This window comes from Phyllobates terribilis, unplaced genomic scaffold (genome assembly GCF_046119375.1).
Source record: "Phyllobates terribilis strain yellow unplaced genomic scaffold, ASM4611937v1 Scaffold_3__8_contigs__length_932513732, whole genome shotgun sequence".
NCBI classification, from domain to species: domain Eukaryota; kingdom Metazoa; phylum Chordata; class Amphibia; order Anura; family Dendrobatidae; genus Phyllobates; species Phyllobates terribilis.
Window position 1 is genome coordinate 237631814 of NW_027362763.1, and position 27563 is coordinate 237659376.

The following is a 27563-nucleotide window of genomic DNA, read 5'->3' on the forward strand; positions in this document are numbered from 1 at the left end:
AATCCTCTGTGTCCACCAGGCGGAAAGGCAGCATTTCTGTAGCCAAGAGCTTGCAGATGGTGAAATTCAACCTCTTAGCTTTCTCATGGCTAGGAGGAAATGGTCTTTTACTTGTCCACATCTGAGGGACCGAGGGCTGGCTATTGTGCTTAGACGGGGTTGATAAGGGTGTCCCCGGCAAACTGCCGGTCTGTGAGGAAGATGCAGGCGGACATGATAGGTTGCCTTCATCCAAAGGTGGTGCTATCGATGTCGGACAGTGCTCAACACCAGCTGGTGCTACCACCTCCAAAGAAAATGATGACCTGCTAATCACGCTGGCTGTTGCGGGTAAAGAGGTGGCAGGTCTGCGCCCCAAAACAGGTGTGACTGCTGTCCCCCCAGTCACAGAGGATGAAGAGGCCGCGGATGCACAAGATATGGCAGACGGTGGTTGGCCCGGCCGGCTAGGCCGCATTGTAGCACACTGAGCTTCCCACTGCAACTTATGCTTCATGTCCATGTGCCGGTTCATGCATGAAGTACTCAAACTATGTATTTTTTGGCCTCTACTTAGCTTTTGCTGACAAATGTTACAGATAACACGAGTTGGGTCATCTTTATCGATCTGAAAAAATGCCCAGGCTATGCAAGGCTTAGCACCCATGCGACCTGAAGAGCCACCACGACTTGTCGTGAGAGGCAGAGTTGTGTTTGAGGATGCAGTTGTTGACGTGCTTCCAGTACTACGTCTCTGTCCAGGAAGGCGCAACCTGACCTCGTCGTCACTAGCATCTTCCTCCACCTCCTCTGCTGACCTCATCTCTTGGCTGACTGTGGGTTGACAGTAAGTGGGATCTCCGACCTCATCATCATCACCCTGTGCGTTATCACACCCGTCGTCCTCAGAGACAACCTGTTCCTGCCCTGACAAAATACTAAAGTTGTCGCTCCAATCAGGTATTTGAGTCTTATCATCGTCTTCCTCATTGTCTCCACCAACAGGAGTTACAGTTTGGGAATGAGGGTCTACATTATGGTCAGAACCTTCTGCGTCTGGTCCTGGATCCGACTCATAAAGATTCTGGGCATCAGTGCAGATCATTTCCTCGTCTGGATTCACAGAAGCGCTGGAGTCGACCTCTGATTCCCAGGCTATAGTATAAGTAAACAGCTCTGCAGACTCAACCATCTGTTCTACCTCATACTCAGACGGGCAGCTGGAGATTTGGGAGCTGTGAGGAAGCAAGGTGACACCTTTGAGGACTGGAGTATTTGTGATGTTGAAGTTGATGTGGAGGAGAGCCCACTTAAAGGAGCACTTGATATCCGTTGAAGCACCTGCTGTTTTTGTGCCTCATCTGGAATTTGTAGCGATTGGCGTGGCCGTAAGAAAGGGATCTTATCACATTGTCCGCTAAAAGAAGTAGACATTTTAGTTTGGCTGGAAGATGGTCTTTCTTCTGCAGATGTTACTGTTGCTTTAACACCTACCCCACGGACACAACCTTTTTTCCCCTTCCCAACACGCCTATTCCCCTTTCCACCAGCAGCAGGCCTTTTTCCACTCATTTTGGTGGTTAACTAATTCACAACTCTGGAGTTGTTTGCACAAAAAAACAATGGATGGTAACCGAGCAGAGCTGAGTGGCCAAACTGTGGTATTAGGCCAAAACTATTGGCTGGGTTAGATGCAGAAAAAAATTATTTTGAATTTGCAACCTGATGGAGGTCAGTATAGATGGACTAATAGAGAAAGTCCGACACACTACTAGAAGGCCAAATATTTTTTCAGAGGTAGATGCAGAAAAAAATATATTCAGTTTGCAACCTGATGGAGGTCAGTATAGATGGGTTAATAGAACAAGACCCACACACAGCTAGAAGCCCAATATTTTTTCAGAGGTAGATGCAGAAAAAACTATATTCAGTTTGCAACCTGATGGAGGTCAGTATAGATGGACTAATAGAACAAGTCCCACACACTGCTAGAAGCCCAAATATTTTTTCAGAGGTACTGTAGATGCAGATAAAAATTAGTTTTAATTTGCAACCTGATGGAGGTCAGTATAGATGGACTAATAGAGAAAGTCCGACACACTACTAGAAGGCCAAATATTTTTTCAGAGGTAGATGCAGAAAAAAATATATTCAGTTTGCAACCTGATGGAGGTCAGTATAGATGGACTAATACAACAAGTCCCACACACAGCTAGAAGCCCAAATATTTTTTCAGAGGTACTGTAGATGCAGATAAAAATTAGTTTTAATTTGCAACCTGATGGAGGTCAGTATAGATGGACTAATAGAGAAAGTCCGACACACTACTAGAAGGCCAAATATTTTTTCAGAGCTAGATGCAGAAAAAAATTATATTCAGTTTGCAACCTGATGGAGGTCAGTATAGATGGATTAATAGAACAAGACCCACACACAGCTAGAAGCCCAATATTTTTTCAGAGGTAGATGCAGAAAAAAATATATTCAGTTTGCAACCTGATGGAGGTCAGTATAGATGGACTAATAGAACAAGTCCCACACACTGCTAGAAGCCCAAATATTTTTTCAGAGGTACTGTAGATGCAGATAAAAATTAGTTTTAATTTGCAACCTGATGGAGGTCAGTATAGTTGGACTAATAGAGAAAGTCCGACACACTACTAGAAGGCCAAATATTTTTTCAGAGCTAGATGCAGAAAAAAATTATATTCAGTTTGCAACCTGATGGAGGTCAGTATAGATGGACTAATAGAGAAAGTCCGACACACTACTAGAAGGCCAAATATTTTTTCAGAGGTAGATGCAGAAAAAAATATATTCAGTTTGCAACCTGATGGAGGTCAGTATAGATGGACTAATAGAGAAAGTCCGACACACTACTAGAAGGCCAAATATTTTTTCAGAAGTAGATGCAGAAAAAAATATATTCAGTTTGCAACCTGATAGAGGTCAGTATAGATGGATTAATAGAACAAGACCCACACACAGCTAGAAGCCCAATATTTTTTCAGAGGTAGATGCAGAAAAAAATATATTCAGCTTGCAACCTGATGGAGGTCAGTATAGATGGACTAATAGAACAAGTCCCACACACTGCTAGAAGCCCAAATATTTTTTCAGAGGTACTGTAGATGCAGATAAAAATTAGTTTTAATTTGCAACCTGATGGAGGTCAGTATAGATGGACTAATAGAATGATGCTATGCCCAAAAGATTTTACTTCACTAGGTGCAGTAAAAAAATTGGTATTCTATACACAGGTGGTATATCTTGCAACACAGATAGGCTACTCCACTGACTAACACACTCTGCAATAGGCCAAAAAGGATTAGCTTTGCTAGATTCAGCCAAATGCTGTGAAAAAAACTTGCACAGCACTGGCACAGACCTGCCTGGCAAAAACTGATAGGAACTCATGTAACCTAGTCCTGAAAAGGACTGCAATTACAATTAGTCTTTACTCCCACAACCGATCTATTTAAGAGCACAGACCTGCCTGATAAAAGTCGTAGGAAATGCTGTAACCTAGTCCTTAAAAGGACTGCAATCACAACTATTCCCTACTCCCAAGCTATCTGTATATTTGTGCGAAAATTGGCTTGAAATTAACAAGGTATAGCGCACACAGCAACAGCGGTGCCGTCTAACACGCAGCTGCAGCAGTGAGAAAATGGTGGCGACGGGGAAAATGGCTTGGTCTTATAGGGCAAGGACATGTGACATACACTGCCAATGACACATGCCCTTGCTTGTGTGAAAAAAAGCACTTCGCTCCGTGTGTGCGCTGCTGATAGGCTGACAGATTGCACCTCCCCACTGTAAATGCGGGAAAGAGAAAAAAAAATGGAGATCTTCATTGTTCCTGCAGAGATCCATCCCCTGCCCCTCCCCCCGCCCCGCTGTACACTCAAACTGCGTATTAACATTAATTTTCATCATTACTGAGAAAAAATCCAGTTATGATTTTGGTGCATGAACAGTTATCGAACATAACCTCGAACAGCCGAATTTTTCTCAAATTGTTCGTGTTCGCCGAACGGCTCGAACACCGCCCAAAACAGCTCGAATTTGAGATTGGCGAACAGTTCGAGTAGAACAACGCTCATCTCTAGTCTTAAGGGCAGGGCAGACAGCCCTAGACTCTCTAATCCGAGAGAATCGGGACAATTATGCAAATGACACTATTATCACACTGTCTGATGAGGAGGAGACGAAGAAAAAAATTTCTCCATCTTCTCCATTCTGTGAAGCCACGGAAATCGTACAGCACTCAGAGTCAGATGTCATCTGAGTGCAGTCCGGTGTTTCCCATGCAGTCATTGACTTTCATGGCCAAGTGCGATCCGAATATTGGATCAAATTCGGGCATGCAGTGATTTTTCCTCTGACAGACACTGTCCGAGAAGACAAATCAAACATATGCATGACGTTACAGAATAACATTGCTCTGGGTACGTTTCAATATTTTATCGGATCACACTTGGATCAAAAGTACGGCCATCTAAACTGGCCCTTACTATATTCAATTTATTATTTTAGAGCTGATAGTTGTCAAACAGCATACATTTTTTATGCATATTTAGCTATCAGGAATAGAGACGTTTCTGCAGCTCTAATATGGCACAGCATATTTGACTAAGACAAATCTGCTTTAGGCTATGTGCACACAAAGCGTTTTTGATGCATTTTCGCGGTTGCTTTCCTGCCGCAGAAACGCTGCAAAAATGCTTGTTAATAGGTCTGCAATGCATAGGAATGGTAATCCGGATGTGCTGTGCACACGATGCGGAAATTTCCGCGCTGGATTCACATTGTGTTAAATAACGCAGCAAATACGCACAGGAAATTTCTGCATCAAATACGCACCGTGTGCACATAGCCTTTCATGTGTTAATGACAATACAAGTTGTGATGAAAGCCGGCCGGTGGGTGCAGCTCTCTGGCGCCCCCTTACCTCTCAGGTCAGTCAAGGTACTGCACCTAGAGAAAGTAGTGCCAGGTAGCTGCAACCAGCGCAGGGAACACGGTAGTGTGTTATCCCTTCAACGTCACTACACAGCACAACTCGCTAGCGCCCTCTTAGCCTCAGGTCAGTCAAGGAACTGCACCTAGGATAAGCGGTCGCCAGAGAGACTGTCCTGTAACCTACTGGGTATCGGGGCCCTCTGTAGTGAGGGCGGTATATATATCTTCCTTGGCCGCGCCAGGAATATATATATCTGAACCTCCGACCGTCACTACTAGCCTTCCCCAATCCCCAGTTGGTATGCTGCCACCAGTCCCTATTTTAGATATACGCCCAGTCCGTGAATGGGCCTATATCGGGTCAGGAACCAACCCTGGGTAGCGTTTTTGGCTTGAGCCGAGCTCACACGGACGTGCGTTCGTTATGCAGAATAAAAGGCAGGCCCACAATTACTTGAGGTAATTGATTATAATAATACACTAGATACACGATATACAACTAAATATACACAGGTATAAGGTCAGGCTAAACTATACAACAATGGAATACAACACACAGAATCACCACAGCATATCAGTTACCGGTTTCTTGATTTTCTTGTGACGCAGGGAGAGGATTCTGCGATCGCAGGCACGGTTCTTTGTTACAGGCTGAGGCCTACCACCGCATGGTCAAACTGCTCCTCCCCTTGGTGGCCTCAGCTGGTGCTCAGATGTTCAGCACACCACTCTTGGGTCAAGACTGACTTATCTCTTGTCTGTCCTGCTATCTTACCTGCCCCGTCCCGCCCACTGCTGGTGAGGTCAGCTGACTCAGTCTCCACCCTCAGGTCTAACTTCGATCAGAAGCCCAAATTCTAAGGAACCCAATAACTTCTTCTGGGATGGTCTCAGGATACCCACAGGGGTTCCCACGGATTCGGGCCGCCGTAACCGACCTTTTGATATCAATTATGATACCATACGGTCCTCAGGAATGGCTCAGCGCTATATCTTGGCTTCCAGAGCACGTACAAACGTCTACCGCGGAGGCTTGTGTGCGCAATGGCTCCGGGACACCGTGATATTTTTTTATTGGCCCATCCCACGCAACATGCGTGTACTTTTCATGTTTCTATATCTTATGCCTCCATGCTTGTGACAGACAAAGAAACTAGTCCTATGGGACAAATGGTCAGGTACAGATAGACGAAGCACCCCCCCCTGCTGGCTGTGTTTCCTCTCGAAGTCTTTGAAGCTCCTAGCATTCAAGTGTTAAGTAGGCTTCTTATCTTACAGGAGCCTGGATGGGGGGAAACTATCTAGTTGACGTTTTAACAGAAGGTCCCAAGGGTGGGGGCTGCTGAAGTGTGGCCATCCCTGGATATGATTTATCATTACCAAGATGGCGGCTACAGGTTCATCACACCTCCCCCTATACGAGGGCGCGAGGGGGTAGCACATTCCTGTGTTCCCCCGTGCGTCCTTCTGCACCCTCCCCTTGCCGGGATAACCCGTCAGCGTTACCGTGGTCACGGCCTCTTCTGTGGCGAATGGGGAAGTGGTACTGCTGGAGAGCGAGGCTCCAGCGTAGCAACCTGCCATTCGACCCAGAGACCGTGTGTAACCAGCTGAGGGGGTTGTGGTCCGTCTCCACGGTGAAATGGCTCCCGTACAAGTAGGGCTGCAGACGCTGCAGGGCCCATACAATTGCCAGGCATTCTTTTCCCACCGTGGAGTAAGCCACCTCCCGGGGCAGTAGCTTCCTGCTCAGGTACAAGACAGGATGTTCCTGGCCTGTCGTGTTGACCTGACTTAGCACAGCACCGAGGCCAAAGTCACTGGCGTCGGTCTGTACCACAAACGGCCGGTCGAAGTCGGCAGCTTGCAGTACAGGGGAGCTACTTAGGGCGGCCTTGAGTGCCCCGAAAGCTGTCTCGCAGGCGACTGTCCAGTCGACTGCGACGGGCAGCTTCTTCTTGGTGAGGTCCGTCAGGGGCTTGGCCAGGGTGCTATAGTGTGGGACGAACCTCCTATAGTACCCGGCGGTCCCCAAGAAGGACATCACCTGCTTTTTGGTCCTAGGAGTGGGCCAGGATGCGATGGCATCCACTTTCCCCGGTTCTGGCTTCAGAACCCCCCCGCCTACCCGGTGACCCAGGTAGAGGACCTCACTCATGCCCAGCTGGCACTTTTCCGGCTTGATGGTCAAGCCTGCCCGGTGGATCCGACCGAGCACCTGCCGCAGGTGCTCTAGGTGATCCTCCCAAGTGGGACTGAAGACTGCAATATCGTCCAAGTACGCAGCCGCGTACCCTTCAAGTCCCTCAAGCAGCGTATTGACCATCCGCTGAAAAGTGGCAGGGGCATTCTTCATGCCGAATGGCATCACTGTGGACTCGTACAGTCCAAAAGGGGTGATAAAGGCAGAGCGTTCCCTTGCCGCGGGGGTCAGAGGAATCTGCCAGTACCCCCGGCTCAGATCCATGATGGTCAGGTACTTAGCCCCGGCCATCCGATCGAGCAGGTCATCGATGCGTGGTATGGGGAACGCATCGGTGGCCGTTACAGCGTTGAGCCCCCGGTAGTCCACGCAGAACCGTGTAGTTCGGTCCTTCTTTGGTACGAGGACTACAGGCGAGGCCCACGCGCTGCTGGATGCCTGGATCACCCCCAGCTTCAGCATCTCGTCTATCTCTTGGCGCATGTTTCCCTGCACCTCGAAAGAGACCCGATATGCTGAACGCCGGATCGGCGGGTGATCGCCAGTGTCCACGTCGTGGACAGCCATCTCAGTCCTTCCGGGCAGGCTGCTGAACAGCCCCCGGAAGGGGTGCAGGGTGGTCCCCAGCTGGGACCGTTGGTCCTCCGTGAGCTGGTGGCCAACCCCCACATCCTCGATGGACCCACCCGCCTTGGCTTGGGTGAGCAGATCCAGGAGGGTTTCTACCTCTCCTTCCTCGGGAAGGTTGCACACTGGGTGGGCAGTCGCTTCCCGCTCATGATGAGCCTTCATCATGTTCACGTGGAAGGCCTTCCTCCTTCCACGGGCGTGATCCAGGGTGACCAGATAGGTGACGGCATTGAGTTTCTGGTGCACGAAGTAGGGACCTTCCCAGGCTGCCTGAAGCTTGTTCTGTGGTACGGGGACCAGTACCCACACCTTTTGACCCACCTGGTAGGTCCTCTCACAAGCATTCTGGTCGTACCACCGCTTCTGGTCGGCCTGGGCCTGGGCCATATTGTCCTGCACCAGCTTTGCCAAGGCCATCATCCTGTCCCGGTGGCGCACGACATACTCGATGACCGACACCTCGGGGGTGGCCAAATCCCCTTCCCATGCTTCCTTCACCAGAGCCAGGGGGCCCCGTACCCGTCGCCCGTACAGGAGCTCAAAGGGGGAGAACCCCGTTGAGGCCTGCGGAACCTCACGGTAAGCAAATAGGAGGTGTGGGAGGTAACGCTCCCAGTCTCTCCCGTGGGAGTCGACCAACATCTTAAGCATCTGCTTTAAGGTGCCATTGAACCGCTCACACAGGCCATTAGTCTGTGGGTGATACGGGCTGGCCACCAGATGTTGCACCTGCATTTGCTTACAGAGGGACTCCATCAGCCGCGACATGAACTGGGTCCCTCGGTCGGTGAGCATTTCCTGGGGGAAACCCACTCTGGAGAAGATCTCCAGTAAGGCGGTAGCCACCTTGTCGGCCCGAATGGACGACAAAGCTACCGCTTCCGGGTACCGGGTGGCATAGTCCACTACCGTGAGTATGAAGCATTTCCCGGAGTGGCTGGGAGTGGACAGAGGTCCAATAAGATCCACAGCGACCCTCGAGAAAGGCTCTTCGATGATTGGCAGAGTTACCAGTGGGGCTTTGGGGCGCGGCCCCGCCTTCCCCACCCTCTGACAGGTGTCACACGAACGGCAGTAGGCACCCACCGCGGCTCCCATCCCAGGCCAGTAGAAATGCTGAGCTATCCTGGCCTTGGTTTTAGCGATCCCTAGGTGTCCGGCCATCGGAATCTCGTGTGCGATCCGCAACAATTCCGCCCTGAACGGATAGGGTACCACTAACTGTCGGTCCCTGGGCCACGCCTCCGGTGAACCCTGCTGGACCGTTACCCGGTACAGCCGTCCCTGGTCCCAGACCACACGCTCGCAGTCTGACTCCATGGGAGGCTGTGCCGCCTGTTCCTTGAGAGCTTTCAGGCTGTCGTCTGCTTCCAACGCAGCCTGAAATTCCTGACTTGATGTGGCCAGAATCGACGAAACTGCCACATCCTCTGTCAGCCCCTCCGGGCATGTCACCTGGCCGCTGTCTGACCCGGCAGACACTTGGTCAGAAGTGGGGAAGCCGTCGGACCTCTGCAAGGCTCCTTGGGCTCCGGCGCTCCCACTCCTGGTGACAGCGGCTATGACCGCTGTGACCGTGGGTAGTGCCCGCTTCCCCTCTGTTTCTGACCAAGCCGCCCGATCAGGCAGGCTTCCTAGGCCTTTGGACATCTCGGATGTGGGGAACTCCTGCCCTGGGGTCTTACCTGGCGGCTCCTCTCTTGGGACACCCCCACCTCCCATGGCCTGTTCCTCCCCCTGCAGTGGGCCTATACTCAGCAGCCTGGATACCCCTGGGAGCCCTACACTGCCGGTAGCTGCCCCCCTCTCCATCCCTGAGCTTCCCTCTACAGAATCCTGCCCGCCCCCTCCCTCACCGGAGGACAAGAGGTCACGGCACGCCGGCTGAGCACCTCTGCGGGCATCCCCACACTCCCCACCTGCTTTCACTAACCCTGTTTGTGTTGTGTCTGTGCAGGTGTTACCCTCAGGTTTCACTCCCTCCTCCTCAGCAGGACACACACTACATACAACATGGTTGGCATTAGCAGCAGACAAATCAATACACTCTTGGGGGGCCGAACTTGGGGGTTCAGAGGGTACATACTGCGATACTAGACGCCCCAAGTCGGTCCCTAATAAAACATTTGCGGGAATATTTGGCGTTACTCCCACCTCCCGCATCCCCCTCCCGGCACCCCAGTCCAAATACACCATGGCAACGGGAAGTGCCGGCTCCACGCCTCCAACCCCGGAGACGGAAAGAGTCTTTCCTGGTACCAAGTCCTGGGGGGACACCACCTCAGGCCGTACCAGTGTTCGTTCAGCGCCAGTGTCCCGCAGTCCCATGACCGCAGAACGGCCTATGGTGACGGGTTGGATGTTGTCCAGGGACCTACCACCACCCCCTCCCACACACAAAACATTGGGCGCTCTCTGGGACTGGGATGGGGTCTTTTGGCGCTGGGGACACTCAGCCCTAAAGTGTCCTGGTTTGTTGCATAGATGACAACGTCTTACGTCTGGTCCTTGCCTGGAGAGGGCAACAGGGGGATACACCCCTTGTGTTCTAGGGGCCGGGGAAACAGGGGCATGACTGGGCTTACCCCCTCTCCAGGTGCTGCTGGCAGACTTCTTCAGCTCAGGCGCCCTGTTATTGGCATACTCGTCTGCCAGGGCGGCTGTAGCAGAAGCCCCTGTTGGTTTTCGGTCACGGAGGAACTGTCGGAGGTCCTCTGGGCAGTTCCACAAGAACTGCTCCGTGACGAACAGTTCCTGGACCTCCTGGCGGGTAGTAAGCGCTAGACCCGAGGTCCAGTGCTCTGCGGCTCTCAACAGCGCCCGCATATGATCGGTCCAGGTGTCCTTGGGGCCACGCAGCAGGCTCCGGAACTTCTGGCGGTACGACTCGGGAGTGAGGTTGTACTGCCGGATCAGGGCCCGCTTGATGCAGTCGTAGTTCTGTACCTCCCCGGCAGGTAAGTCCCCCAAGGCATCCAGGGACTTACCCCTCAAACGGGGGGTCAGGTATCTGGCCCACTGATCCCGGGCCAGATGGTGCTGAAGACAGGTCCGTTCAAATGCCACCAGAAAGGAGTCCAGGTCCCCATCCTTCTCCAGTAGAGGGAAGTCCTCAGCTCGGACTTTGGACGACTTGGTCTCCTGATGGGTTGGTTGCTCTAGCGGAAGCCCTCGCTGGGCCAGGTCCAGTTGGTGCTGGCGCTCCGCAGCTCGCTCTGCACGCTCCGCAGCCTCCCGGCGCTCTGCAGCTTCACGCTCCGCAGCCCGCTCCGCAGCCCGCTCCGCAGCCCGCTCTGCACGCTCCTCCTCCGCTGCCTTCTCTGATGCTGCCAGGAGGGTTTTGTAGACGGCATCGCCATGAGACTGGAGACTTGCCATAGCCGCTTGTAAAAGGGCTTGTGATCTGGACAGGCTGGGCTGGGTAGGTGGTGGGCAGCCCACTGCGGGACCGTATACTGGGGACTGGCTCCCTGAGGTGCCCGGGCTGGACTCCTCCTCGCCATGAGTAACAATGTCCTCCCCTCCTGCCACACGGACCGTAGCATTAGCCTCCTGCAGGGTCTTGCTCCTGGTGCCGTCTGCCATCTTGGTAACTGACACCGCTGCAACCCTGAGTTTGCACACACCTTGTTATACTTTTAGCCTGACCGTCTAACGTTGGGCTGACCTTAAGACTCCAGCAGTGGAAGTTACCACTGGCAGTCTTTAGTGCCTGGGAGTAGGGGTCCCACAACACTATTATTCTGCAATCCCACCGCTGCCACCAATGTGATGAAAGCCGGCCGGTGGGTGCAGCTCTCTGGCGCCCCCTTACCTCTCAGGTCAGTCAAGGTACTGCACCTAGAGAAAGTAGTGCCAGGTAGCTGCAACCAGCGCAGGGAACACGGTAGTGTGTTATCCCTTCAACGTCACTACACAGCACAACTCGCTAGCGCCCTCTTAGCCTCAGGTCAGTCAAGGAACTGCACCTAGGATAAGCGGTCGCCAGAGAGACTGTCCTGTAACCTACTGGGTATCGGGGCCCTCTGTAGTGAGGGCGGTATATATATCTTCCTTGGCCGCGCCAGGAATATATATATCTGAACCTCCGACCGTCACTACTAGCCTTCCCCAATCCCCAGTTGGTATGCTGCCACCAGTCCCTATTTTAGATATACGCCCAGTCCGTGAATGGGCCTATATCGGGTCAGGAACCAACCCTGGGTAGCGTTTTTGGCTTGAGCCGAGCTCACACGGACGTGCGTTCGTTATGCAGAATAAAAGGCAGGCCCACAATTACTTGAGGTAATTGATTATAATAATACACTAGATACACGATATACAACTAAATATACACAGGTATAAGGTCAGGCTAAACTATACAACAATGGAATACAACACACAGAATCACCACAGCATATCAGTTACCGGTTTCTTGATTTTCTTGTGACGCAGGGAGAGGATTCTGCGATCGCAGGCACGGTTCTTTGTTACAGGCTGAGGCCTACCACCGCATGGTCAAACTGCTCCTCCCCTTGGTGGCCTCAGCTGGTGCTCAGATGTTCAGCACACCACTCTTGGGTCAAGACTGACTTATCTCTTGTCTGTCCTGCTATCTTACCTGCCCCGTCCCGCCCACTGCTGGTGAGGTCAGCTGACTCAGTCTCCACCCTCAGGTCTAACTTCGATCAGAAGCCCAAATTCTAAGGAACCCAATAACTTCTTCTGGGATGGTCTCAGGATACCCACAGGGGTTCCCACGGATTCGGGCCGCCGTAACCGACCTTTTGATATCAATTATGATACCATACGGTCCTCAGGAATGGCTCAGCGCTATATCTTGGCTTCCAGAGCACGTACAAACGTCTACCGCGGAGGCTTGTGTGCGCAATGGCTCCGGGACACCGTGATATTTTTTTATTGGCCCATCCCACGCAACATGCGTGTACTTTTCATGTTTCTATATCTTATGCCTCCATGCTTGTGACAGACAAAGAAACTAGTCCTATGGGACAAATGGTCAGGTACAGATAGACGAAGCACCCCCCCCTGCTGGCTGTGTTTCCTCTCGAAGTCTTTGAAGCTCCTAGCATTCAAGTGTTAAGTAGGCTTCTTATCTTACAGGAGCCTGGATGGGGGGAAACTATCTAGTTGACGTTTTAACAGAAGGTCCCAAGGGTGGGGGCTGCTGAAGTGTGGCCATCCCTGGATATGATTTATCATTACCAAGATGGCGGCTACAGGTTCATCACACAAGTGTTGTTTGATAATGCAGACAAATTAATTTCATGTTAAAGGAGTTTACCATTTTGGTAAAAACTTTAAAATAAAAAAATGTTACCATCATCCATGTTGCTTAGTTCCTTCATCCTATAAACTGTTCTTATTTTACATTTCCATGTCATCCCTTTCAACCTGGACCTCTGCTTGTTTACACCCTGATAGGGCATGTCACAATACTAGCAGGCTACACTAAGTATCTACACCCCCTCTCACCTCCATGTCTATGCAATAAATGAAAATATGCTAGGAATTACAGAACAGGTGAAGGACTTAGGTATTCTGTTTAGAAGTAAGTTAAGCAACAGTATTCAATGCCAGGCAGCAGCTGCAAAAGTAAATAAGAAAAAAGAGAATATTGGGAAGCTATAGTTGGTTGAAAGGAGGGAAACTAAATTATAATATGGGCTGCAAGGTATCTCTTATAATGAGAGCAGGGTTGGACTGGCCCACAAGAGAACAGGAGAATTCTCCGGTGGGCCCCTACACAACAGTGGGCCACCACCCTCTTATATGAGCAGCAATTGGCACAATATACTTGAATCACTATGTACAGACAGAGGCAGCATCTTATTCATTTAACAATCTATCCAGTTCATTGTTATATAAATGATAGATGATAATGTAACATTTGCATGTAGCTAAAAAGTGGGGCCCTGGAGATGTTTACTGGGGGGCCCTTGGCTCCCCAGTCCGACACTGAATGAGAGGTTAGTAAAGTTGGGCTTGTTTAGCTGAAAAAAAAAGACGCCACAGAGGTGATCTCATTTATATGTAAAGACATACAGTATGTATAGTCAAAATAAAGGACTGACACATGAGTTATTCCTTCCAAAGACCTTACAAAGTATCAGGGGACATTCATTACATGTGAAGGAAAGGGGATTTTGGCATCATTAATAAATAGGAAAGGGTTCTTTACAGTTAGAGTGGTCAGATTGTGAAATGTCCTACCACACGAGGTAGTAATGGGCATATATTATAACAGTATTTGTAGGATACAGTGGTGGCCAAAAGTATTGGCACCCCTGCAATTCTGTCAGATAATACTCAGTTTCTTCCTGAAAATGATTGCATCACAAATTCTTTGGTATTATTATCTTCATTTAATTTGCTTGCAAGGAAAAAACACAAAAGAGAATGAAGCAAAAATCAAATCATTGTTCATTTCACACAAAACTCCAAAAATGGGCCAGACAAAAGTATTGGCACCCACAGCCTAATACTTGGTTGCACAACCTTTAGCCAAAATAACTGCGAACAACCTCTTCCGGTAACCATCAATGAGTTTCTTACAATGCTCTGCTGGAATTGTAGACCATTCTTCTTTGGCAAACTGCTCCAGGTCCCTGATATTTGAAGGGTGCCTTCTCCAAACTGCCATTTTGAGATCTCTCCACAGGTGTTCTATGGGATTCAGGTCTCGACTCATTGCTGGCCACCTTAGAAGTCTCCAGTGCTTTCTCTCAAACCATTTTATAGTGCCTTTGGAAGTGTGTTTTGGGTCATTGTCCTGCTGGAAGACCCATGACCTCTGAGGGAGACCCAGCTTTCTCACACTGGGCCCTACATTATGCTGCAAAATTTGTTGGTAGTCTTCAGACTTCATAATGCCATGCACACGGTCAAGCAGTCCAGTGCCAGAGGCAGCAAAGCAACCCCAAAACATCAGGGAACCTCCGCCATGTTTGACTGTAGGGACCGTGTTCTTTTCTTTGAATGCCTCTTTTATTTTCCTGTACACTCTATGTTGATGCTTTTTGCCAAAAAGCTCTACTTTTGTCTCATCTGACCAGAGAACATTCTTCCAAAACGTTTTAGGCTTTCTCAGGTAAGTTTTGGCAAACTCCAACCTGTTTTTTTTATGTCTCTGGGTAAGAAGTGGGGTCTTCCTGGGTATCCTACCATACAGTCCCTTTGCATTCAGACGCCGACGGATAGTACGGGTTGACACTGTTGTACCCTCGGACTGCAGGGCAGCTTGAACTTGTTTGGATGTTAGTCGAGGATCTTTATCCACCATCCGCACAATCTTGCGTTGAAATCTCTCGTCAATTTTTCTTTTCCGTCCACATCTAGGGAGGTTAGCCACAGTGCCATGGGCTTTAAACTTCTTGATGACACTGCGCACGGAAGACACTGGAACATTCAGGTCTTTGGAGATGGACTTGTAGCCTTGAGATTGCTCATGCTTCCTCACAATTTGGTTTCTCAAGTCCTCAGACAGTTCTTTGGTCTTCTTTCTTTTCTCCATGCTCAATGTGGTACACACAAGGACACAGGACAGAGGTTGAGTCAACTTTAATCCATGTTAACTGGCTGCAAGTGTGATTTAGTTATTGCCAACACCTGTTAGGTGCCACAGGTAAGTTACAGGTGCTGTTAATTACACGAATTAGAGAAGCATCACATGATTTTTCAAAGGGTGCCAATACTTTTGTCCACCCCCTTTTTTAGGTTTGGTGTGGAATTGTATCCAATTTGGCTTCTTTTTGTGTTTTTTCATTGAAGGCAAATTAAATGAAGATAATAATACCAAAGAATTTGTGATTGCAATCATTTTCAGGAAGAAACTGAGTATTATCTGACAGAATTGCAGGGGTGCCAATACTTTTGGCCACCACTGTATATCCCACCAAGGGCAACACTCCACAGACATACTGGTAGGGAATGTAGATTGTGAGCCCCAATGGGGACAGTGATGATGTCTGTAAAGCGCTGTGGAATTAATGGTGCTATATAAGTGAGTAAAATAAATAAATAAATATAAATAATTCAGTGATCATGTGTAACTGGTGGAGAAAAGTTAAACTTGATGGACCTGTGCCATTTTTAAACTATGAAACTATATATAACCTAATTTTTAATTGGAGGCTGATGATCAGGTCTGGTCACATGCTCTCTCTTCTCAACCATGTCGCAAGTGGCACAAAATCATGTCCTCAGTACATTTTTAATATAAAGATAAAGTAGACAACACCTTTAAAGTGTCCTTTAAAGTAAATGTATTAACTAAAGAAAGTTTATGTTGATTATGATTGTTGGGAAGAGGCCTAAGAACTTTCAGTCTTAAGCCCCCCATACACATTACACTAACTTTGGCCAAACCTGCAGATTTGGACGGGTCCGCCCACAATGTAATGTGCATGGTGGCCCCAGACAAATGATCGTCGGGGAAGTTAAGGACCTGGCATGTCCAATATTGGACTGCTGATCCTTTTGTTCTCCCTGAGATATGCCACCTGTAAAGATGTCTAGCACTACGTCTCTCATACAGTATAAAGGGAAAAAGAAGCATGCCAAACAAGAGATCACCTATAAAAAATTACTGTTTTATTAGTTATATCACAAGAAAAAATATATTTGTGATATAAGTAATAAAAGAGTGATTTTTATAGGTGATCCCTTGTTTGACCCGCTTCTAAGTCTATTTTGGTATGCTTATGGCTGATCCTTATCTATATGGTGGTGCCCTCTTTACATGATTAGCTCTCTCATACAGAACACAAGGGCGACCACTCCTGTGTTTGACAGAGACAGCTGCCGCCAAATGATTGATCGAACCATCATTCGGCCAATAGTCATCTAAGGTGTACGAGAGCTTTAGTCTGCCCTTTGAACACCATTCACCAGATGGATTATTTGTCCATCAAATAAGATATGTTGTCAAATATGACGCAAATTTATTTATTTTACTCGCTTATATAACGCCATTAATTCCACAGCCATTTACACTCATCGTCATCACTGTCCCCATTCGGGCTCACAATCTATGTTCAATAACAGTATATTTTTGGAATGTGGGAGAAAACCAGAGAACCCGGAGGAAACCCATGCAAACACAGGAAGATTATACAAACTCGTTGCAGATTTTGCCCTTGGTGGAATTTGAACCCAGGACCCCAGCGCTGAAAGGCTGCAGTGCTAACCACTGAGCCACCATGCTGCTGTCAATTATGTCTTGTGCAGAGCTAGGTACCTATCTGCTGAATATGTATGTAATTTCCTCTGCAAATAGACCTGCATTCCCCATTTCCTGTATTTGCCAAATTAAAAAAGCCTAGAAATACCTGTGTTGCTTGTAAGAAAGGATTTCTTTTTAACTTTCTTTTGTTATTCAGTTTTATTCTGCAGTACAATAATACCACAGAGAAGCACAGCGGCACGGGGAAAGATACATACAGTGCTGACAGTGGTAGCAAGTATATAGCTGTTTCCAATAGTCATAAATCTGACTTAAACATAAAGAGATAAAAAGTTCACTTAATCTTTATTTCATCCATTTAGTAGAAGTCACTGAAAGAAATGAGAACTTGAAAAACAAAGTCACAACCTGCAGTTATTCCTCTCTGGAGAAGAAGTGATCAAGGTTTCATCGTTAGCCTCATAATTAAGCAAAGGCTGATAAGATAGTAAATGATTGTGTGACTATGGAAAAAGAACACATTCATTTTTAACAGCACACAACAAAGTGAACTGTGATTACATTTATGTAGGAAAACCAATTACTCTGGTATTGTGTTAAAGATTTGTTTGGCAGGAGGAGGACAGTCTCTTGGTAATAGTTTCTCCACTCTTTATTTATTTTTTTTTAGATTTTTGCCTCTAAGGAAAGTATGGTCAATGCACGTATAATACAGCTTGTATGTAACATATTTCTTGTAGGTACAATATAAATTGATACATATCAGTCTTTGCTACCTGCAGCCCCTACAAGGTAGAAAGATAAAAATAAGTTTTTAGAAAGTTTTTCCTCCTATCATCTTCCATCTGTAAAGTACATTAATATAAAAGGTCATCTGCATGGGTGCAAAGTTACGATTAGACCACACACAACAGCTGATTGCATGTGACAGACTCTGCATACTGCATTGACTAATTAATTACATATTAGTTCATTAGAAAAATGTATTGCCTTTTTGCTGTGTGCAGTAAACCCATCAAACAAGAACAACTGAAATATACCAACACAACTAATATAACAAGTGGTTTCTCCAAATTCATCACAAAATGCCACTCTTACTGATTACTACAGTCACAGAAATATTCCACCCCCTGAATAGTATCTTATATAAGAGCACACATTTACAAGTCGGATGTTGTCTCATGCACATCTGTCACAACAAATTAATTAAGGGCTTCATTTGTTACAAGTAGACTTGCAAGTATGAGGACCCGTGACGTTGGTTGCGAGCTTGTGTATTTTGGCCACAATATCGACCAATAGCTCATACGTATTATATATCTTTTTTTGCACAATATATTTTTATTCAGGGTGCTGCCAAGCCCCTCAATGTTAGCCTCGTTAACTAGCGTGTCTGTCCTGGTGGGGTGCACTTACATAGTGCTGGGCAGTCTAATAGTATGGGCGTCACTAATAAGCTGTAAGTTAGACACTGTGCACTACATATGTGTTACTGGCACCCTATACAAGCCTTTTTTGTGTGCAATTTTAATACTAAGCGATCATCCGAATTGGTAGGTTGTGAATGGTAGTCTCACCAGTATTTTGCACCTGTGTTGCCTCCATCTTTATTAAGTGGCTTTGCTACATCCTACATTATTAAGTGCACTGGTTTCTGTGACCTGGGCAGGTAAAAACTGTTGCCCTTTTTTGCTGTGTTAATTCTTCATTAGTTACATCAGATGTGCCCAAGATAAGACACATCAAATACCTGGACTGGCTATGGATTCAGATTCTGTGAAATTTGATTACATGTTAGCAATATGACAAGTCAAAAGAGTGTGGTCCAAAAAGTTATCATCAGCTGCCATCAGATTTCAAAAGACTTGTAACAGAATCTGGTGGCAGCAGGCACTGACATTTCAGTTTGCACTGTAAAGTTCATACAAAATACCGAAGGTCTCTTTGTCCAGCCTCCAAGACGTACAGTTCTGCTGACCAGATAAGCAAAAGAGAATTCAGCACTAATATGTTCAAAACCAGATACATAAACCACAAAATTTCTGGTATAGTGATCTGTAGAGTGATGCAACAAAACTGGAACTTTTCAGGTCTATGGTTCAGCAGTATGTCTGACAGAGGAAGAATGAAGCAAGCATACCCCAAAAAGAACATCCTGTCTAGAGTGAAGCATGGTGGAGGCTCGGTGGGGCTGCTTTGCTTCCTCTGGCTTGGATACCTGCAGGGTGTGGAAGGCAAAATGAATTAAATAAATCAAGTACCAGGAAATCCTAGGAGAAAACGCTATGTGTTCTGTGAGGAAGCTAAGGTGTCTGTGTCATTGGATCTTCCAACAGGTCAAAGATCCTATGCATATCTCAAAGTCCACCAATACTTGGATTTAGGGTGCAGTCAGATGACTGTATGACACTGGCCGGCAGCTCTCCTAACCCGAGCATGATAGCTGCATAGAAATACATGCTGTCACTCTTGGGTCAGGAGATCTGACAGCCAGTCCAAGCATTGCTATGCGATCATCGTCCTTGTTATACGGCTTTCGGACGGCGCCCTTAAAAGAAGTCTTGTAAGATTCTGAAGAGGTTGTCATAGTCGCTGACTTAAACCTCATAGAAAATCTTTGATAGGATTTAAAAAAAGGAGATTGCATCCAGCTTTGGACTGGTGTGCCTTGGGCCCACCAGAGAAAATCATCTCTGGGTCCACTTTATAGCTACAGAGAAATAATACCAGACCACCAATTGTGTGGTAAAGCATGCTAATATTGTGGTGTAACATAAAAACACAATGGTTCACATTTATCAAAAATGGCACAATTTGAGCCAAATCCCGCGTGCTCATTTCAACTACCAGAATGGCGAACATTATACCAGGATGGAGGCCATTATGTCAGGATGGCGGATATTATACCAGGATGGCGGACATTATCCCAGGATGGGAGACATTATGTCAGGATGGCAGTCATTATACCAGGATGGGAACATTATATCAGGATGGTGGACATTATACCAGGATGGGTGACATTATATCAGGATGGGGGATAATATTCCAGGCTGGGAACATTATATTAGGATGGGGACAATATACCAGAATTGGGGATAATATATCAGGATGGGTGACATTACACCAGGATGGTGGACATTATACCAGAAGAGGGACAAAATATCAGTCAGGGGTGGACCGGGGGCGCTCAGTCAGGGGTGATATAGCAGAGGCTCAGTCAGGGATGATACAGGGGAGGCTCAGTCATGGGTGATACAAGGGTGGCTCAGTCAGTCAGGGGTGAAACAAAAAAATGAGGGAAATCCTCCCTTACTGACTGAGCCCTCTCACCTTCTATCACCAATGAGTCAACTCACCAACTCATTGCTGGTGCTGACAGGGGCTCACTTAGTTATGGGTGATAATCCTGCTCAGCTACGTACATACATCTAACCTTTGGTGAGTGATGTAGCAGGCAACCATCCATCTCCACATGCTTCTTACTTCCAGCCTGTGACACTGCAGTGGAGCAGCACTGTTGCTCAGCACAGCATGGTTTATTACCTGAGCTGTACGGTCAGCGCTGGAAAGAGGCCACAAACAAAATGAACACTGATTGGCTGCGTTACAGCCAATCACTGTTACACTTACCAACAGCAGCACTGCTCTCCCTGCTGGGATGTCTAATTCTGGGAGGAGTGGTGTATAGTAATTAGTAGCACTAACACGTGTGAGCTGCCGTGCTTGCAGCATGTCATGTGTAGAGATGAGCGTTGTTCGACTCGAACTGTTCACCAATCTCAAATTCGAGCTGTTTTGGGCGGTGTTCGAGCCGTTCGGCGAACACGAGCGATTTGAGAAAAATTCAGCTGTTCGAGGTTATGTTCGATAACTGTTCGTGCACCAAAATCATAGCAGTGTGTGGGACTTGTTCTATTAGTCCATCTATACTGACCTCCATCAGGTTGCAAATTCAAAATAATTTTTTGTCTGCATCTAGCTCTGAAAAAATATTTGGCCTTCTAGCAGTGTGTCGGACTTTCTCTATTAGTCCATCTATACTGACCTCCATCAGGTTGCAAATGAAAAATAATTTTTATCTGCATCTAGCTCTGAAAAAATATTTGACCTTCTAGCAGTGTGTGGGACTTTCTCTATTAGTCCATCTATACTGACCTCCATCAGGTTGCAAACTGAAAATAATTTTTTTCTGCATCTACCTCTGAAAAAATATTTGGCCTTTTAGCAGTGTGTGGGACTTTCTCTATTAGTCCATCTATACTGACCTCCATCAGGTTGAAAATGAAAAATAATTTTTATCTGCATCTAGCTCTAAAAAAATATTTGGCCTTCTAGCAGTGTGTGGGACTTTCTCTATTAGTCCATCTATACTGACCTCCATCAGGTTGCAAATTCAAAATAATTTTTTGTCTGCATCTAGCTCTGAAAAAATATTTGGCCTTCTAGCAGTGTGTGGGACTTTCTCTATTAGTCCATCTATACTGACATCCATCAGGTTGCAAATGAAAAATAATTTTTATCTGCATCTAGCTCTGAAAAAATATTTGGGCTTCTACAAGTGTGTGGGACTCAATGTATTAGGCCATCTATACCAAGCTCCACCAGCTTTTAAATTAATAATAATTTTTAGCTGCATCTAGCCCTGAAAATAATTTTTCTTCCCAATAGTGGTAGCAATAGAAATATGGGGCGCGCGCCTGGCTTACAAAAATATACGCTTCATAACAAAAAACACCAGCCTAGCGCACTGCATTAATAAGATGGCATCATCGTCTCTCTCAGTGCTAGGCCTACTACCCAGGCTAACATTCCTGTGCCTAAAACACAATGTATGGGTCCGCGCTAGCCACTATGCTGAGGGGTCTAAAGCTGCTGCTAACGCTTTATAGCAATTCAATTGGCAGATTTTCACAGAGCTCTTCCACAACGCCCACCCATCGGGAAACAGTTGCCCACCTTCCCTATGGCGAATAGTTGATGCCATTAATCAGAGCGTCAGTTGCCCCGTCGACGTGGCAAGCATACGGTAAGGCATGGGAAGAGTGGACACGACTAGTAGCAGGCAGACGAGTTGACCAATGTGAACAAGCCAGATCACAAGTCACCATAGAATTTCTCCACCAGCTAATTATGAGGGGCATATCAGGGGCGTCAGCGCAGCGGCGTCTGACCTGAGTAGCATTTCACTTCCAACTACTGAATTGGGGAGATGTGACAAAGGTTCATCATCAGACAATTCATAAAAGGGTGGAAAAGGGGTCAGCCAAGTCAGGAGTGTAGACGTCCCGTCCCGTGTCACTAAAACTGATTTCTCACATCATATCCCTAACACCATTAACATGACACTCACAATTTGAAGCAACACTACTGTCTACTGCATTTGTGATCGCCTTCTTCGGGGTGCTATGCATAAGCGAATTAGTCCCTCAATCCAAAATTACCACCAGTGGAGGCTTATTACACCAGGACGTAGTCATAGCCAATAATGCAATACGTCTACGCATACAGAAATCGAAAACGGTTCCAGCGGGCAGGGGCACTTGGGTACTTCTACAACCCACAAACGGTACACTGAGTCGGGTAACAATAGTAAAAACATATCTAACCATCAGATCACAAAGTAATTTCTTCCTTTCACACATTGATGGAATGCCATTATCAAGATACCAGTTCCAAGCTATATTTAATAAATGCATAACATCGGCAGGGAACCACCCCAAAGATTACGGGACACAGTCATTCCGCATAGGCGCGGCCACGGAAGCAGCAAGAGCAGGACTGTTAGAAACGGAAGTTCAGAAGATAGGGACGATGGCGATCCACGTGTTTGGCAAGATACATAAGACCGGACTTGTTATCCTAACGTGGTTTGTTTCTTTTACAGGTGACGCTAAGCCAACAGTGTGGGTAATAGGCCATTCGTATATGTATTGGGCAGAAAAAAGGGCGAAAGTCTGCCCAGGCGGGAGGAAATTAGAGTTTCATAACACATATTTCAACTAGAGAGGTATTAGAGGCCTGCTATGGCCACAGGTACTAATGGAGGTAATCAAGGTAGGGAGAGAGGCAAGATGTCCGGTCATCTTAGTTATACAGGCCGGGGGAAACAACCTAGGTCATCACAACAGCGCATAACTAATGGCAATAATGAAACTAGACACTGAGCGCTTCAGAGAATTTTTCACAAAACTAGCTATAGTATGGTCAGAGATTGTGCCGATAGCGGTATGGCAAGGTGCGCGAGACATCACGGCCATCGAACGGACAAGGCGGGTAATAAATATTCGGATGGCAAAATTTAGAAGAGACAGAGGCGGTGTAGTGGTACGACACCGACAACTGGAAGGAGATAAAGCAGGCCTCATACGGCCCGACGTTGTTCACTTAATGGATATTGTACTGGACATATTCCTGTCAGGACTCCAGGACGGAGTGGAACAAGCGTTAAGAGTGATGGGTGGGGGTCAGAGTCCTGCATATGAGTACGCAGGATCCTCCATTGCCTGGAAATAGAAAGGACATGTTGGAGAGTTACACTTGTTGGCCAACTTGCCGGAGAGGAAACCCAGGGCATGCTGCAACAAGCTGAATTATTTTAGAAATAAAATGCCTTTCTAATGGAATGAGTATAAAGAGTTAATAAAGCTGTGACCGATCCTCACCTATCCAGTTGTAAGAGTTACATTATTGTATTGACAAGGAAAGGGGGGCGGTAGGGGGGCTGAGCGTCTGGGTTTGGTTGGGGGTCCCCACAGTCTGCCTAGGCTAGATGCATTTAAAAATTCTTATTAGATACACAGGCGGTGCAGCTTGCTTCGCAGCTGGGCTACTACGCCCAAAGTATTGCCTAGGCTAGATGCAGTTAAAAATTCTACGCTGACTAGCAGACACTGAAGATTTGGAGCAGACCTCTGAGTAAACAGCTCTTCAGACTCAACCATCTGTGTTACCCCAAGCCATAGTGTATGTAGTTTCTTACAGTTAAAAGGGAGGGGGAGCGACCCAAATCCACCTGGAATTGACGATGCCAACGTCACGTAAGACACAGCAAGGGGACTCCAAAAAGAGTCTCCATTTTTTCCCAAAATTGTGGCACAGACACAACTTAACCCTAGAACGCATACCTGGGGCCTCGCAGGCCCGCCCTGTTAATTGTTTTCTATTTTCTGCAAGATTACTTTAGTTAGAATTTTGAAACTCTAGGTATTCTTCATGCATATAGTTGTTTGTCATTTGCGTTTGAGTTATTCCATGTTATTTGCACACGGGCCTAAAAGGCCCCAGATATATGAAAGTGTAGATTTTTATGGTCATGTGTTTTAGGGTTAAGTGGCATCAATTGCCCCACAGTTGCTTAAAACGGTTGGTGAGGTGATTTTACCAAATCCTCAAGGTTTTAGTCTCCCAAGGATAACACAGGGGTAGAAAAGTCCTTGCGAATCCATGATTTGTTCATCTTTATGAACGTGAGTCTGTCTATATTCTCAGTGGACAGACACGTGCGCTTATCTGTCAGCACACCACCAGCAGCGCTGAACACACGTTCAGAGAGAACACTGGCTGCAGGGCATGACAAGATCTCCAAGGCGTGAGTGGCGAGCTCCGGCCATTTTTCCAGATTGGAATACCAAAATGAGCAAGGGTCCAGTGACACAGTCATGGCTTCGATGTTAACTTGGAGATACTCCTGCACCATCCTCTCTAGGCATTGACTATGTGTCAGACTTCTTGTCTCCTGTGGCCTTGCAAAGGATGGTCTAAAAAAGTGGTGAAACGATTCCACAAAATTGCTGTTACCAGCAGATACTGTGTTACTGTTACGGTTTAAGTGATGAAGACTCGACAGTCCCACGGTTTGCAAGTTAGAACTGTGAGATTCACTACGTGCACCACTGGTGTTTTGTGGAAAAGCACATGTAAGATTCTGCAACAGCGTCTGCAGATACTCCTGCATTCGTCAATCCCTTTTTATGGCAGGAATTATTTCGGCAAATTTACTTTTGTACCGGGGATCTAAGAGTGTGGCAACCCAGTAGTCGGGATTACTTCGAATTCTGACAATCTGAGGGTCATGTTGCAGGTAGTGCAGCAAGAAGGCACTCATGTGTCTTGCGCATCCAGGAGGACCAAGTCCTTGTTGTGTTGGTAGCGAGGTAAAAATCATGCTTCCTTCCTCTGCCCTCTCCCCCCAACCTCGCACAACAGAAATGTGATCAAGGTCTCCCTCATCTGATGAGTCTTCCATGCCCATCGCCAGTTCGTCCTCCACTTCTTCCTCGGCTCCTGCACCTTCCTCAACAGTTTGGCTGCTACCATGCGCCCTGGTTAATCCCTCTCCCCCACCCTCCCATGCCTGCCGCCTTGGTGCTGCCAACCGTCTGGACCTTGGAGATGTTATCCCTTCCGCATACAACTCCTCCTCTACTTCCTCCACCTCCTCTTGTCCCACCAACTGACTCTGAATTCTGTTTAATGTGTGCTCCAGCATGTAAATCACTGGAATAGTCATGCTGATAATGGCTTCGTCGTCAGCACTAAACTTCTTCGTCGCCATTTCAAAACTGTGCAGAAGGGTGTGTGGCGCCCCTGAGGGTTCAGTCGCCACAGAGTTACTGCATCTCACCCAGAGGTGTGGTATCTCACCCTCAGGTAAGGAAGGTATATGGCTCGGGACCCTAACACCTGCATCTAACACATACCCGCAGTGGGGGTAGGGCGAGATTGCTCCTAAGGGGGAGCACAGTCCCAGGTCCCTAGCTGGTGGGAGGGTCCTATGTAGTGGGTGCTTAGGGGAGCAGCTTAGCGGAGCACATGACAGGGAGAGTATAAATAGGAAGCCATCTTACAAAGAGCAAGCCAGTCAGAGGAGGAAAAGTGACAGGAGCAGAGGCTCGGCATGAGCTCTGCTCCAGAGGCGGGCCTAGCCTGGGAGGCCCAGGACTGAAGGAGAGAAGAGAGGAGTGGGAGCAGGAAGGCTCCAGGAACCGAAGGGACCCTAGGGCTATGGGCCGTGCAGAAGGCCACCCGTACTCCTGCTGCTACCAGGAGGTAGAGGGGTCAGGCCAGATAAGGGGAACCGGTCCCTCAACTAGTGGAGAAACGGCAAGGCTCAACTAGAAACCGGAGGCTGCAGCATTTCATGTACTGCAGGTAAAAGTCCACACCAGTCTCACTAAGAAGGTAGCCACATAGGACCCAGGGGACGGAACACAAGTCGCCCGCCAAGGCCCGAGGATACCGGATAGAAGTGTCACTGGGTGTGAGGTGCAGGGAGAAGGCCAGAGAAAGGACACACAGAAGGGGGTCCTGCTAAGTACTCCGGAGCTATCTGGGGGTGGACTGAGCCCCTCACTGAGTACGCACAGCACGACGGGTGAGATTGCTCTGGTACCTGTAATCTGGACTGCAACAACTGTGAGAAAAGATCTTGGGACTGCATCACACGGACTCTGTGTTCATTACTGAATCCCTGCACTACAACCACCATCATCCACCCACACTGCCCTGAAGCTACACTCTTCCTGTGGTGAGTAATAATACCATTGCTGTAAAACCACCAGCTTCAGAGGACTGTTCCGCAGCGGCGGCCCCTTTTGCCCCACTCCAGAGGTGGCGTAGTCGGACATTATAAAACCCATATATACAAATTACCCTTGGATTGACCGCCCTGGATCAAGGACCGGGTCACCGCCACAGTGACTACAACCCCCAGCGTCTACCGGCCCGGCTCAGGGTACCCCACGGCCCAGGGGGCGCGTCAACTTCATAGGTCCCTGATCTGAGACCACTCCTGCAGCGTGATTTGCCCCACCTCTGGATCTCGTTGGCCCAGGCTATTCGTCAGAACGTATTGCACCAGGGCTTGTCGGTGCTGCCACAGTCGCTGCAACATGGTCAGAGTTGAATTCCACCATGTCGGCACATCGCATTTCAGCCGGTGAACTGGCAGGCCCAACGACTTCTGTAGAGATGTAAGTCGTTGAGCTGCGGGATGCGAATGGCAGAAGTGAGCACACAGCGACCGTGCCCTCTGCAGAAGGCCATCTAGTCCGGGATAGTGGGCTAACAATTTATGGACAACCAGGTTCAACACGTGAGCCATACAAGGCACGTGTGTGACATTGCCCCGGCGAAGGGCCGCACCCAGGTTTGCAGCATTGTCGCACATGGCCTTCCCTGGTTGCAGGTCCAGTGGAGACAACCATTCATGAAACTGGGTCTCCAGAGCTGACCACAACTCCTCAGCTGTGTGACTCACATTTCCCAGACATTTCAAAGTAAACACTGATGCCTTGATCCCTGCTGCCAGCATAGTAAGGAGGTGTGCAGGATTCCTTATGCGCAGTTAGAAAGCAGGTGGCATTACCAGACAGGCTTTGGGTGCAGGTGGAGGACCGAGAGGAGGTTGAGGAGGCAGAAGCAGTGGAGGAACTTCGAGATAAAGAGGATTGACGCACAACTCGTGGGGACGGTAAGACTTGGACAGCAGCCCCTTGTCCTGCTGTCACCATAGTTACCCAGTACCCAGTCAGTGACATGTAACACCCCTGTCCATGCCTACTCGTCCAAGTGTCTGTGGTGAAATGCACCCTGTCACACACA